Source organism: Oncorhynchus masou, chromosome 32 (assembly GCF_036934945.1).
Source record: "Oncorhynchus masou masou isolate Uvic2021 chromosome 32, UVic_Omas_1.1, whole genome shotgun sequence".
Classification (NCBI taxonomy): domain Eukaryota; kingdom Metazoa; phylum Chordata; class Actinopteri; order Salmoniformes; family Salmonidae; genus Oncorhynchus; species Oncorhynchus masou.
In genome coordinates, this window is record NC_088243.1 from 59170038 (window position 1) to 59182537 (window position 12500).

The 12500-nt window shown below is 45.3% G+C and overlaps 1 protein-coding gene across 3 annotated transcripts in view; it reads right to left on the reverse strand.

The window, feature by feature from the left end:
• LOC135526331 (fibroblast growth factor 13) overlaps positions 1–12500 on the reverse strand; it is a 205694-nt gene that overhangs the window by 105328 nt on the left and 87866 nt on the right. The gene's annotated exons all lie outside the window — the stretch shown is intronic.

The window sequence follows — 12500 nt, forward strand, 5'->3', positions numbered from 1 at the left end:
CCAGACCATCCAAGCAGAGTGTGGTGGTCCCGGATTGTTTTCATGAAATCAACACATGCAGAGACGATATTATTACAGTGCAGATGATGAATTCAATGAGGAAATGATGGCATCAACTGTGTTTTGTTTTCAGTGGACTGCTGTTGGCCTGTCTGATGTCCACGAGTACATGTCTAAAGGATCAGGCACATTGTAAATGACCTGGGCAAGATGACGACACCCCATGTGTCTTCTCCTCCACATGACTGCCTTCGTCACCATCCTCCATTCATCTCTTAAACTGCATATATCCACTTGTACAGACAGGAGAGGCCTACTGATCCACCTGCTCTACACAGCCAGCTTCACGAGCTACTTCCCCCCCCCCCCCCTAGAGAAAACTGAGTCTAAATTAAGTCTGGGCGAAGTCATTATAATCTATTGTCATCCCATGTTATGATTTTAGGCTGACATCCAAAAGTCCTCTGTGGTGTACTGGCTCAGTGATAAAGTCTCATCTTCTCTCCTCTCTCTCTCTCTGCTCAGCTATTAAAAGTCCTCTGTGGTGTACTGGCTCAGTGATAAAGTCTCATCTTCTCTCCTCTCTCTCTCTCTGCTCAGCTATTAAAAGTCCTCTGTGGTGTACTGGCTCAGTGATAAAGTCTCATCTTCTCTCCTCTCTCTCTCTCTCTCTGCTCAGCTATTAAAAGTCCTCTGTGGTGTACTGGCTCAGTGATAAAGTCTCATCTTCTCTCCTCTCTCTCTCTCTGCTCAGCTATTAAAAGTCCTCTGTGGTGTACTGGCTCAGTGATAAAGTCTCATCTTCTCTCCTCTCTCTCTCTCTGCTCAGCTATTAAAAGTCCTCTGTGGTGTACTGGCTCAGTGATAAAGTCTCATCTTCTCTCCTCTCTCTCTCTCTCTCTGCTCAGCTATTAAAAGTCCTCTGTGGTGTACTGGCTCAGTGATAAAGTCTCATCTTCTCTCCTCTCTCTCTCTCTCTGCTCAGCTATTAAAAGTCCTCTGTGGTGTACTGGCTCAGTGATAAAGTCTCATCTTTCTCCTCTCTCTCTCTGCTCAGCTATTAAAAGTCCTCTGTGGTGTACTGGCTCAGTGATAAAGTCTCATCTTCTCTCCTCTCTCTCTCTCTGCTCAGCTATTAAAAGTCCTCTGTGGTGTACTGGCTCAGTGATAAAGTCTCATCTTCTCTCCTCTCTCTCTCTCTGCTCAGCTATTAAAAGTCCTCTGTGGTGTACTGGCTCAGTGATAAAGTCTCATCTTCTCTCCTCTCTCTCTCTCTGCTCAGCTATTAAAAGTCCTCTGTGGTGTACTGGCTCAGTGATAAAGTCTCATCTTCTCTCCTCTCTCTCTCTCTCTGCTCAGCTATTAAAAGTCCTCTGTGGTGTACTGGCTCAGTGATAAAGTCTCATCTTCTCTCCTCTCTCTCTCTCTGCTCAACTATTAAAAGTCCTCTGTGGTGTACTGGATCAGTGATAAAGTCTCATCTTCTCTCTCTCTCTCTCTCTGCTCAGCTATTAAAAGTCCTCTGTGGTGTACTGGCTCAGTGATAAAGTCTCATCTTCTCTCCTCTCTCTCTCTCTGCTCAGCTATTAAAAGTCCTCTGTGGTGTACTGGATCAGTGATAAAGTCTCATCTTCTCTCCTCTCTCTCTCTCTGCTCAGCTATTAAAAGTCCTCTGTGGTGTACTGGCTCAGTGATAAAGTCTCATCTTCTCTCCCTCTCTCTCTCTGCTCAGCTATTAAAAGTCCTCTGTGGTGTACTGGCTCAGTGATAAAGTCTCATCTTCTCTCCTCTCTCTCTCTCTGCTCAGCTATTAAAAGTCCTCTGTGGTGTACTGGCTCAGTGATAAAGTCTCATCTTCTCTCCTCTCTCTCTCTCTGCTCAGCTATTAAAAGTCCTCAGTGGTGTACTGGCTCAGTGATAAAGTCTCATCTTCTCTCCTCTCTCTCTCTGCTCAGCTATTAAAAGTCCTCTGTGGTGTACTGGCTCAGTGATAAAGTCTCATCTTCTCTCCTCTCTCTCTCTGCTCAGCTATTAAAAGTCCTCTGTGGTGTACTGGCTCAGTGATAAAGTCTCATCTTCTCTCTCTCTCTCTCTCTGCTCAGCTATTAAAAGTCCTCAGTGGTGTACTGGCTCAGTGATAAAGTCTCATCTTCTCTCCTCTCTCTCTCTGCTCAGCTATTAAAAGTCCTCTGTGGTGTACTGGCTCAGTGATAAAGTCTCATCTTTCTCTCTCTCTCTGCTCAGCTATTAAAAGTCCTCTGTGGTGTACTGGCTCAGTGATAAAGTCTCATCTTCTCTCCTCTCTCTCTCTCTGCTCAGCTATTAAAAGTCCTCAGTGGTGTACTGGCTCAGTGATAAAGTCTCATCTTCTCTCCTCTCTCTCTCTCTGCTCAGCTATTAAAAGTCCTCTGTGGTGTACTGGCTCAGTGATAAAGTCTCATCTTCTCTCCTCTCTCTCTCTCTGCTCAGCTATTAAAAGTCTTCAGTGGTGTACTGGCTCAGTGATAAAGTCTCATCTTCTCTCCTCTCTCTCTCTCTGCTCAGCTATTAAAAGTCCTCTGTGGTGTACTGGCTCAGTGATAAAGTCTCATCTTCTCTCCTCTCTCTCTCTCTGCTCAGCTATTAAAAGTCCTCTGTGGTGTACTGGCTCAGTGATAAAGTCTCATCTTCTCTCCTCTCTCTCTCTCTGCTCAGCTATTAAAAGTCCTCTGTGGTGTACTGGATCAGTGATAAAGTCTCATCTTCTCTCCTCTCTCTCTCTGCTCAGCTATTAAAAGTCCTCTGTGGTGTACTGGCTCAGTGATAAAGTCTCATCTTCTCTCTCTCTCTCTCTCTCTGCTCAGCTATTAAAAGTCCTCTGTGGTGTACTGGCTCAGTGATAAAGTCTCATCTTCTCTCCTCTCTCTGCTCAGCTATTAAAAGTCCTCAGTGGTGTACTGGCTCAGTGATAAAGTCTCATCTTCTCTCTCTCTCTCTCTGCTCAGCTATTAAAAGTCCTCTGTGGTGTACTGGCTCAGTGATAAAGTCTCATCTTCTCTCCTCTCTCTCTCTCTGCTCAGCTATTAAAAGTCCTCAGTGGTGTACTGGCTCAGTGATAAAGTCTCATCTTCTCTCCTCTCTCTCTCTGCTCAGCTATTAAAAGTCCTCTGTGGTGTACTGGCTCAGTGATAAAGTCTCATCTTCTCTCTCTCTCTCTCTCTCTGCTCAGCTATTAAAAGTCCTCTGTGGTGTACTGGCTCAGTGATAAAGTCTCATCTTCTCTCCTCTCTCTGCTCAGCTATTAAAAGTCCTCAGTGGTGTACTGGCTCAGTGATAAAGTCTCATCTTCTCTCCTCTCTCTCTCTGCTCAGCTATTAAAAGTCCTCTGTGGTGTACTGGCTCAGTGATAAAGTCTCATCTTCTCTCCTCTCTCTCTCTCTGCTCAGCTATTAAAAGTCCTCAGTGGTGTACTGGCTCAGTGATAAAGTCTCATCTTCTCTCCTCTCTCTCTCTCTGCTCAGCTATTAAAAGTCCTCTGTGGTGTACTGGATCAGTGATAAAGTCTCATCTTCTCTCCTCTCTCTCTCTCTGCTCAGCTATTAAAAGTCCTCTGTGGTGTACTGGCTCAGTGATAAAGTCTCATCTTCTCTCCTCTCTCTCTCTGCTCAGCTATTAAAAGTCCTCTGTGGTGTACTGGCTCAGTGATAAAGTCTCATCTTCTCTACTCAGCTATTAAAAGTCCTCAGAGGTGTACTGGCTCAGTCATAAAGTCTCATCTTCTCTCCTCTCTCTCTCTGCTCAGCTATTAAAAGTTAAACATGAATGAAATATATACAGTTGAAGTCTGAGGTTTACATACACCTTAGCCAAAAACATTTAAACTCCGTTTTTCACAATTCCTGACATTTAATCCTAGTAGAAATTCCCTGTTTTAGGTCAGTTAGGATTCACACTTTATTTTAAGAATGTGAAATGTCAGAATAATAGTAGAGAGAATGATTTATTTCAGCTTTTCTTTCTTTCGTCACATTCCCAGTGGGTCAGAAGTTTACATACACTCAATTAGTATTTGGTGGAATTGCCTTTAAATTGTTTAACTTGGGTCAAAAGTTTCGGTTAGCCTTCCACAAGCTTCCCACAATAAGTTGGGTGAATTTTGGCCCATTCCTCCTGACAGCTGGTGTAAGTGAGTCAGGTTTGTAGGCCTCCTTGCTTGCACATGCCTTTTCAGTTCTGCCCACAAATTGTCTATAGGATTGAGGTCAGGGCTTTGTGATGGCCACTCCAATACCTTGAGTTTGTTGTCCTTAAGCCATAGCTTTGGAAGTATGCTTGTGGTCATTGTCCATTTGGAAGACCCATTTGCAACCAAGCTTTAACTTCTTGACTGATGTCTTGAGATTTGTCTTGAGATGTCTTCAATATATCCACATAATTTTCCTCCCTCATGATGTCATCTATTTTGTGAAGTGCATCAGTCCCTCCTGCAGCAAAGCACCCCCACAACATGATGCTGCCACCCCCGTGCTTCACGGTTGGGATGGTGTACTTCGGCTTGCAAACCTCCCCCTTTTTCCTCCAAACATAACAATTGTCATTATGGCCAAACAGTTATATTTCTGTTTCATCAGACCACATTTCTCCAAAAAGTACGATCTTTGTCCCCATGTGCAGTTTGGCTTTTTTTATGGTGAATTCTTCCTTGCTGAGCGGCCTTTCAGGTTATGTCGATATAGGACTTATTTTACTGTGGATATAGATACTTTTGTACCTGTTTCCTTCAGCATCTTCACAAGGTCCTTTGCTGTTGTTCTGGGATTGATTTACACTTTTTGCACCAAAGTACTTTCTTCTCTAGGAGACAGAACGCGTCTCCTTCCTGAGCGGTATGACGGCTGCGTGGTCCCATGGTGTTTATACTTGTGTACTATTGTTTGTACAGAGGAACGTGGTACCTTCAGGTGTTTGGAAATTGCTCCCAAGGATGAACCAGACTTGTGGAGGTCTACAATTATTTTATGAGGCCTTGGCTGATTTCTTTTGATTTTCCCATGATGTCAAGGAAAGAGGCACTTTGAAGGTAGGCCTTGAAATACATCCACAGGTACACCTCCAATTGACTCAAATGATGTCAATTAGCCTATCAGAAGCTTCTAAAGCCATGACATCATTTTCTGGAATTTTCCAAGCTGTTTATAGGCACAGCCAATCTAGTGTATGTAAAATTCTGACCCATTGGAATTGTGATACAGGGAGTTATAAGTGAAATAATCTGTCTGTAAACAATTGTTGGAAAAATTAGTAGATGTCCTATAACCGACTTACCAAAACAGTAGTTTGTTAACAAGAAGTTTGTGGAGAGGTTGAAAAACAAGTTTTAATGACTCCAACCTGAATGTATGTATATTTCCGACCTAAACTGTCAACATGTTCCTGGTTCTGTTGCCAATGAGCACACTCTCTCCCGCCTCCTACCAGCTAACCCTCCAACCGGAGCACGATAGGCACACCTGCCGACACGCGCATGTGCACACACTCAAGGAACACACACACACACATACAGGCACCCACATACATGTGCACACACTCAAGGAACACACACACATACAGGCACGCACGCACATGTGCACACAAACGCACAAACACATGAATAAGGCCCCTCTCTCTTCTCCTGTGGGACCAACTCACTGCAGTGAGAAATAAAGGGGGACACAAACACATGAATAAGGCCCCTCTCTCTTCTCCTGTGGGACCAACTCACTGCAGTGAGAAATAAAGGGGGACACAAAACCCTTTTCGGTCTTTTTAGAAGGACAGTGTCATGCATATGTGTAATAGGTGGCAGGGAAGTCAGGCGCAGGAGAGTCAAATGGAGTGTAAAATGGAGTCTTTTAATAAAGTCCACGGAGTATGCTCCATAACACTAAATGTCTAAAAACAAACATGGGTACGAGGACCCGACGCGCACCTATACCAACAATCACACTACACTGACAATAAAACAATCTCTGTCAAAGACATGAGGGGAAACAGAGGGTTAAATACGCAACAGGTAATGAATGGGATTGAAAACAGGTGTGTTGGAAGACAAGACAAAACCAATGGAAAATGAAAAAAGGATCAATGATGCCTAGAAGACCGGTGACGTCGAACGCCGAGCACCGCCCAAACAAGGAGAGGCAACGACTTTGGCAGAAGTCGTGACAGACAGAAATAAAACGAGGAGGTTGTGTCCATGGCTCACACAAAGAGGCTGCTCTGCCATACAGGAAAGCATTTCAAAGGTGAGCAATAATTAGCCTTTACACAAGCATTTAGCTCGACTCTGTACAAGGGCACCCAGACTAAACTGAAGACAACATAGAGGTTGACTTTAGTTAATAGCTACAGCTAACGTGTGTCTCTCTTGTTGAGCACCTGTCAAACCCCAGTAAGAGTAGCTGTCGTCATTGGCGTCGGCTACTGGGGATCCTAATAAACCCCAGTAAGAGTAGCTGTCGTCATTGGCGTCGGCTACTGGGGATCCTAATACACCCCAGTAAGAGTAGCTGTCGTCATTGGCGTCGGCTACTGGGGATCCTAATAAACCCCAGTAAGAGTAGCTGTCGTCATTGGCCTCGGCTACTGGGGATCCTAATAAACCCCAGTAAGAGTAGCTGTCGTCATTGGCGTCGGCTACTGGGGATCCTAATAAACCCCAGTAAGAGTAGCTGTCGTCATTGGCGTCGGCTACTGGGGATCCTAATAAACCCCAGTAAGAGTAGCTGTCGTCATTGGCGTCGGCTACTGGGGATCCTAATAAACCCCAGTAAGAGTAGCTGTCGTCATTGGCGTCGGCTACTGGGGATCCTAATAAACCACAGTACAGTGTAAAGTGACTCGCGGGTCCATTAGCACACCAATTGATCGCCACTATCCTATTTTTCTCCAGAAACTAGGCCTATATGCCTTTGTCTTAGTGGAGACCACCGCCAACAACTTCCACCTAAATCCTCAACCCAAGATGCTGGTTTCATGACTAGCACTAAAACAGCAGAAGAGAAAACAGAAGAAAGCAACACATTTGAAACTTTCCCTGTGTTTTGGGTAGACAAAAGACACTGAGGAGTGTTAATGCACCTGTTCTGAAACCTGACCTCTTTTCATGCTCCAGAGACAAGCAGTTGGGGGGAAAACAACTTCCATCTTGCTCAGATCCTTCTGCAACATCTAAAAAAAATAAAAAATATGACAAATGAATTGTTTCCCATTTATAAATGGACTGTCCAATCAACCAGTTTTATAAATTGTATCTTGAAGATCGTATTGCTCTTTTGAGGCCCTGATAAGGGATCTCTCAGTGCACAGTGGACTCCCCACCCCTCCTCTCCATCTTTATCTGTGAGAAGTGAGAGTGTTGTGAAGTGGCCCTCGTGAAGAACACTCACCCTCTTCACAGACAGCCTGCACTGCCGGGTGCCGGTCACTTCATGCTGTAGACCAGGGTCCAACTTCACACTGCTCACTAAGCACATGTACTAATGCACTCTGCTTTTTCTCTCCCTCTCTCATCTCATCTGCAATGGGTTGAGCTCCACTGATGCAGGTACGATGGGGGGGGGGGCTTGTCTCAGGATCTCATCAGCAGCAATAAAAATGATAGTTGACAGGGGCCAGGGGAAGACCTGAGGAGTGGGCATGAGCAATTTACAAGTGGTGCCTCGCAATTCCATCAAACAGGAAGGGAGTCCAAGCATTTTGCATGATCTGGCTGGAAATCGTTAATCTCTCAAATTAGAATCAGAATTAAGCAAAGAGTTAGGTCTGTAGCCGCAGGTACACATGACTAAAATAGCTTGTGCTCATTGTGGAAATACAAGTGGTTGAATGCCATTGTCTGTCGGGATGCAGTATTTATAGTTTGGCGATGTCTCATGATTTTTGCGTAGTTTTATTTTGGTTGTGTTGGGTCACCTTGGCGACAGTGAGCTGAGGTGAACTTGAGGTTTTCTTTGAAGCAGAGAGCGAATGAGCTTGCATATTTTATTCTGGGTCTTTGATCCTCTGTTTCTCCCTCTCTCTCCACAACTCTATCCAATAGGAGTAAAGTAGCTCCCTGGAGTCACATGATCTCCCGGTACCAATCCTCCCTAACTCTCGTCAGGAGATTCATCACCGGAAAAGTGTAGAAACGACTTAAAGTAACCCTCAAAATACATCATATTCCTCCTTTAAGTTGTCAATGCCGTCAGAATGAGGAGCACAAGTTAACTACTGTATGAGATCCTTTGGGAGAGAAGACATCTTTTTATGGATATTCACAGCTCAGTCACTGAATGTGAATATCAATCACTGTCTGAATATCAAATAATATCAAGTCAGAGCAAAGTAATAGTCATTATTGTACACAACTGCCATCTCTAATATAAACACCAAAGAATATATAACAAATGTCCTTTAAAAAAGGAATGCCTGCTCGTGTTTTCCTATGGCGAGGGACAGTGTGTGCTAAAACGTCCCCAGCCTCATTCCATTACCACAGAGGCCGTACGATGCAGTGGACAGGACCAAACCATTCCCACTAATGCTGCCGATTACACAGAATGGTCATGGGCAGTGCACACGCTTTTCCACAGGGAAGTCAATCTACACTGCATATAAGGGACTATGAATCTAGAGGGACTCTCTCAGTCAGAGGGGTTCAGCCATGTCGTTACAGTTGCTCATCAAGAGAGAGCAAACAGAGGGTGAGCTGCTTTGATTACAGCGTGGCCCACGCCCTCAGTCTCCCACTCTGCTTTGTTAAGTTTGAAGGATAGAGGTCACCACAGGTGTCAGAGCCAACTGCACTCGTTTAATCATAACGTCAACTGAACAATAGAGAACGTGGGGTGTAAAATAAACCCAGGGTCAACCACTGTAACAGTAACACATTGCGTGACTATCCTACTGTACAGCTATAACATGCTCCCACTCTGCTGCTGGCCCTGAAGCCATGAACACCACATATACCCCAGGCGGAACCTGTAGGGCGACACCTTACCCTCTCTCATAAGGACGCACTCACACATCGATGCCCACACACACACACAGCACGCACGCGCACACACACACACACACACACACACACACACACACACACACACACACACACACACACACACACACACACACACACACACACACACACACACACACACACACACACACACACACACACACACACACACACACACACTCATGCCTGCACCCACACACAATTACACTCCACCCATCACACCTCTGTGAGTCATGGCCCATCAAAGAGGCCCTGGGTGGTGTTTCTGTTTACAACCCCGCCTCTTCCTCCGAGTGAGCACGCTTCCTGAAACAGCCGTCGTCAAACACACACACAAGTGCGCGCCCACACAAGAATCCACAATGGAAGAGCGTGAGTGACACTGTGCACAGCTGTGTGGGCGCGCATTATGGAGGGCTGTGAGAGAGCAATGAAAGGGCAGAACAGAGAAGGACTGAAGTGCAGAGCTAAGCTGCTAGCAACAGATCCAAGGTTTTTATGGATATCTGAAGAAATAAGTAAAAAAACAACTAGCTTTGACTAATCTTTATTGAGACGAGAAATACTGTAGTGAGAGAGACTAGTAAGGATAGAGTGAGCAGAACCTCTCTCTCTGTCTCTGTCTCTGTCTGTGTCTCTCTCTGTCTGTGTCTCTGTTTGTCTCTCTCTCTCTGTGTCTCTGTCTCTGGCTGTGTCTCTCTCTCTGTCTGTCTCTCTCTCTCTCTCTGTCTGTCTCTCTGTGTCTGTGTCTGCGTCTCTCTGTCTCTCTCTCCCTGTCTCTCTCTCTCTGTCTGTGTCTCTCTCTCTGTGTCTGTGTCTCTCTCTCTGTGTCTGTGTCTCTCTCTCTGTGTCTGTGTCTCCGTCTGTGTCTGTGTCTCTGTCTCTCTGTGTCTGTGTCTCCGTCTGTGTCTCTCTGTCCCTGTCCCCGTCCGTCCGTCCCTCCCTCCCTCCCCCTCTCTCTCTCTCTCTCTCTCTCTCTCTCTCTCTCTCTCTCGTTCGCTCTTTCTGTCTCTCTCTCTCTGTCTCTCTCGCTCTTTCTGTATCTCTGTCTCTCTCTATTGAGTATTGATCAAATGTCAAAGCTTGACCTACTTGATAAATCACGTGTGTCTGTATGTGTGAGAACAGGAGTGTGTGTGTGTGTGTTTGCGTGAGAACAGTGTGTGTGTGTGTGTGTGTGTGTGTGTGTGTGTGTGTGTGTGTGTGTGTGTGTGTGTGTGTGTGTGTGTGTGTGTGTGACTGTCAAGCCAATACGTGGATCAATATTTAGTTCAGTGCGTCAAAAAGCACTAAATGCAACATCCTTTTAGTTTTCTACTACCATCTGCCTTTCTGTGTCCCAGAGCAACCTTGTAGTAAAAACATGACATGAATACCAGCTGAATTGGATTGTGGCTTAATCTCCGTTTCCAGGAAGACATAAGAGGGTTGGCGTCCTGGGAGCCACTCTGGGAGTCACTCTGGGAGTCACTCTGATTCCTCTGCTCCTGATGAGAAACCTCTGACAGCACGCAGCAATAGGATTGTGTTTATATTACACAAAGGGAGAGTTTCCTGGTGTCAGATTAAGCCTAATAATGGACTAGAAAAGCGCTCAATATAAAATCTCCATTGAAATCGCTTTTAAGGCCAGGATCTGGCTAAATCGTTGTTGTCCGAGAAACCAGCCCATAGTCAGTCACTCAATAAAGTCAGACAATAAAGTATAATCTATATATTTGGATATCATACGCCCAAATCATATGCTGCTGATATTAAAGTCACAGTGAAGTGTATGACTGAAAGGGGTTTAGGTGCCATCAGGTCTCTAAAAGATGCTGTCTGGCTGTCAAATACTAACCAATACTATAACAAATAGCTTACATTTTCAAAACAGTCCTTTATTTCACCTCAGAAACCACCTCTTTATTCTACATATGGTCTTCTAATGGAAGTCAAAATTCATGTAAGTCAGAGGCTGGAAGCCATCTTGGAAATACACCATGGCAAAAAGAGAGCGAGCGAGAAAATCAATGTAGAACGTCTATTTGTGGCCAAACAAATGTGTTGATGTATCCACCTCTCAGTAGGTCATGAGGATGGATGCATTTGCTGTGCCCGTCCTGAGGTCTGGACCGGGCCCGGGAGAGCAGAACACACTAACGGCTATCATCTGGTGGCTCTCGCCATCGGCTGTGTCCCCCCTCCTCCTCCCCCTCTCCTCCTCTCATTCACTGTGGCAGAGTGCGAGGAGAGTGTATGGTACTGTATATCAGTGCTAAGTGCAACCCGATACACACACACACTTACACACTCTGTCACACACACACACAGCCATTCAGAAAAAGTACTGCGTATAACTCTGTTAGCACTCTACAGTACACACAGAAGCCAAATCAAAGGAATCAAACAAAATGTAGAAATTAAATACCAATAAAAGACCGAATCGAACCACAGGCTCACGACTAGAACACAGAAGAAGTGGTGCTCGATCACATGCTGTTGTTGTATGGGCGGTGTGGGAGGAGAGGTACTTAAACAGTACATATCAAAAGGTTGTCGTCTCCTCCTTCACATTTAAAACACCTCTCTCACTGAGGAGTGTCAGGACCTCTGAATAAATACTATATCAACAAACCTCACTCACCTACTGAAGTGGGAGTGAACAGATAGAAATCTGTGGTTAGCTGTAGCTGGTGCTGAGGAGGGTCGACATCCCCCTATAGCCTACAGAACAGTTGTATGGACGGGGAGAGTTGTTTTACTCAGACACACACTGCATAATCTCCCCAGCTCAATGCAACTTCTATGGGCCAGCTCTCCTGCTTCGCTAAAGGGTAATGATCAGAAAGTGAAACGAGGTGTGAATGACTGGGAATAGTGTGTTTAGTCATAATCTCTCTATGGCTGAGCTAATGGTCTGATGTGCACTGAGCTGGTTTACCGTGTGGATCAATGGCACCTGCCGACCACAAGTCTCCAACATGGCTCTTCATGCCTGGGGAACTGTGGGATTGTTGATAATGTACATATCATATACAGGTAGGTGTACAGCTCCCTACAAATCGGAGTTCCATGGTCAGACTGGATTGGTTCAGCATAGGTGAATGTGAACACACAGCAGGGCGCCAAACACACATATTCTTAAACATATACACAAATATTCACACACACACACACACACACACACACACACACACACACACACACACACACACACACACACACACACACACACACACACACGCATGGAACAGGCATTAGCGCTAGCTAATTGCTTAGGTTCAAAGGTGCCGTGGCCAGTAGGATCCGGAGAAGACCGTGAAGCAGCACACACCACCGCTAAGATGGATTAATGCTAACGTTCACATTCAGCGCAACCAGCCGGCAGCCAGCAGCAGATAGGAATAATACTGTCTGCTCTCAAAACCTATAGCTGCTCAACCAATCATTAGGTCTGTAAGGCAAACAGACTGGGTGAGACAGTGGAGGATGATGAAATATA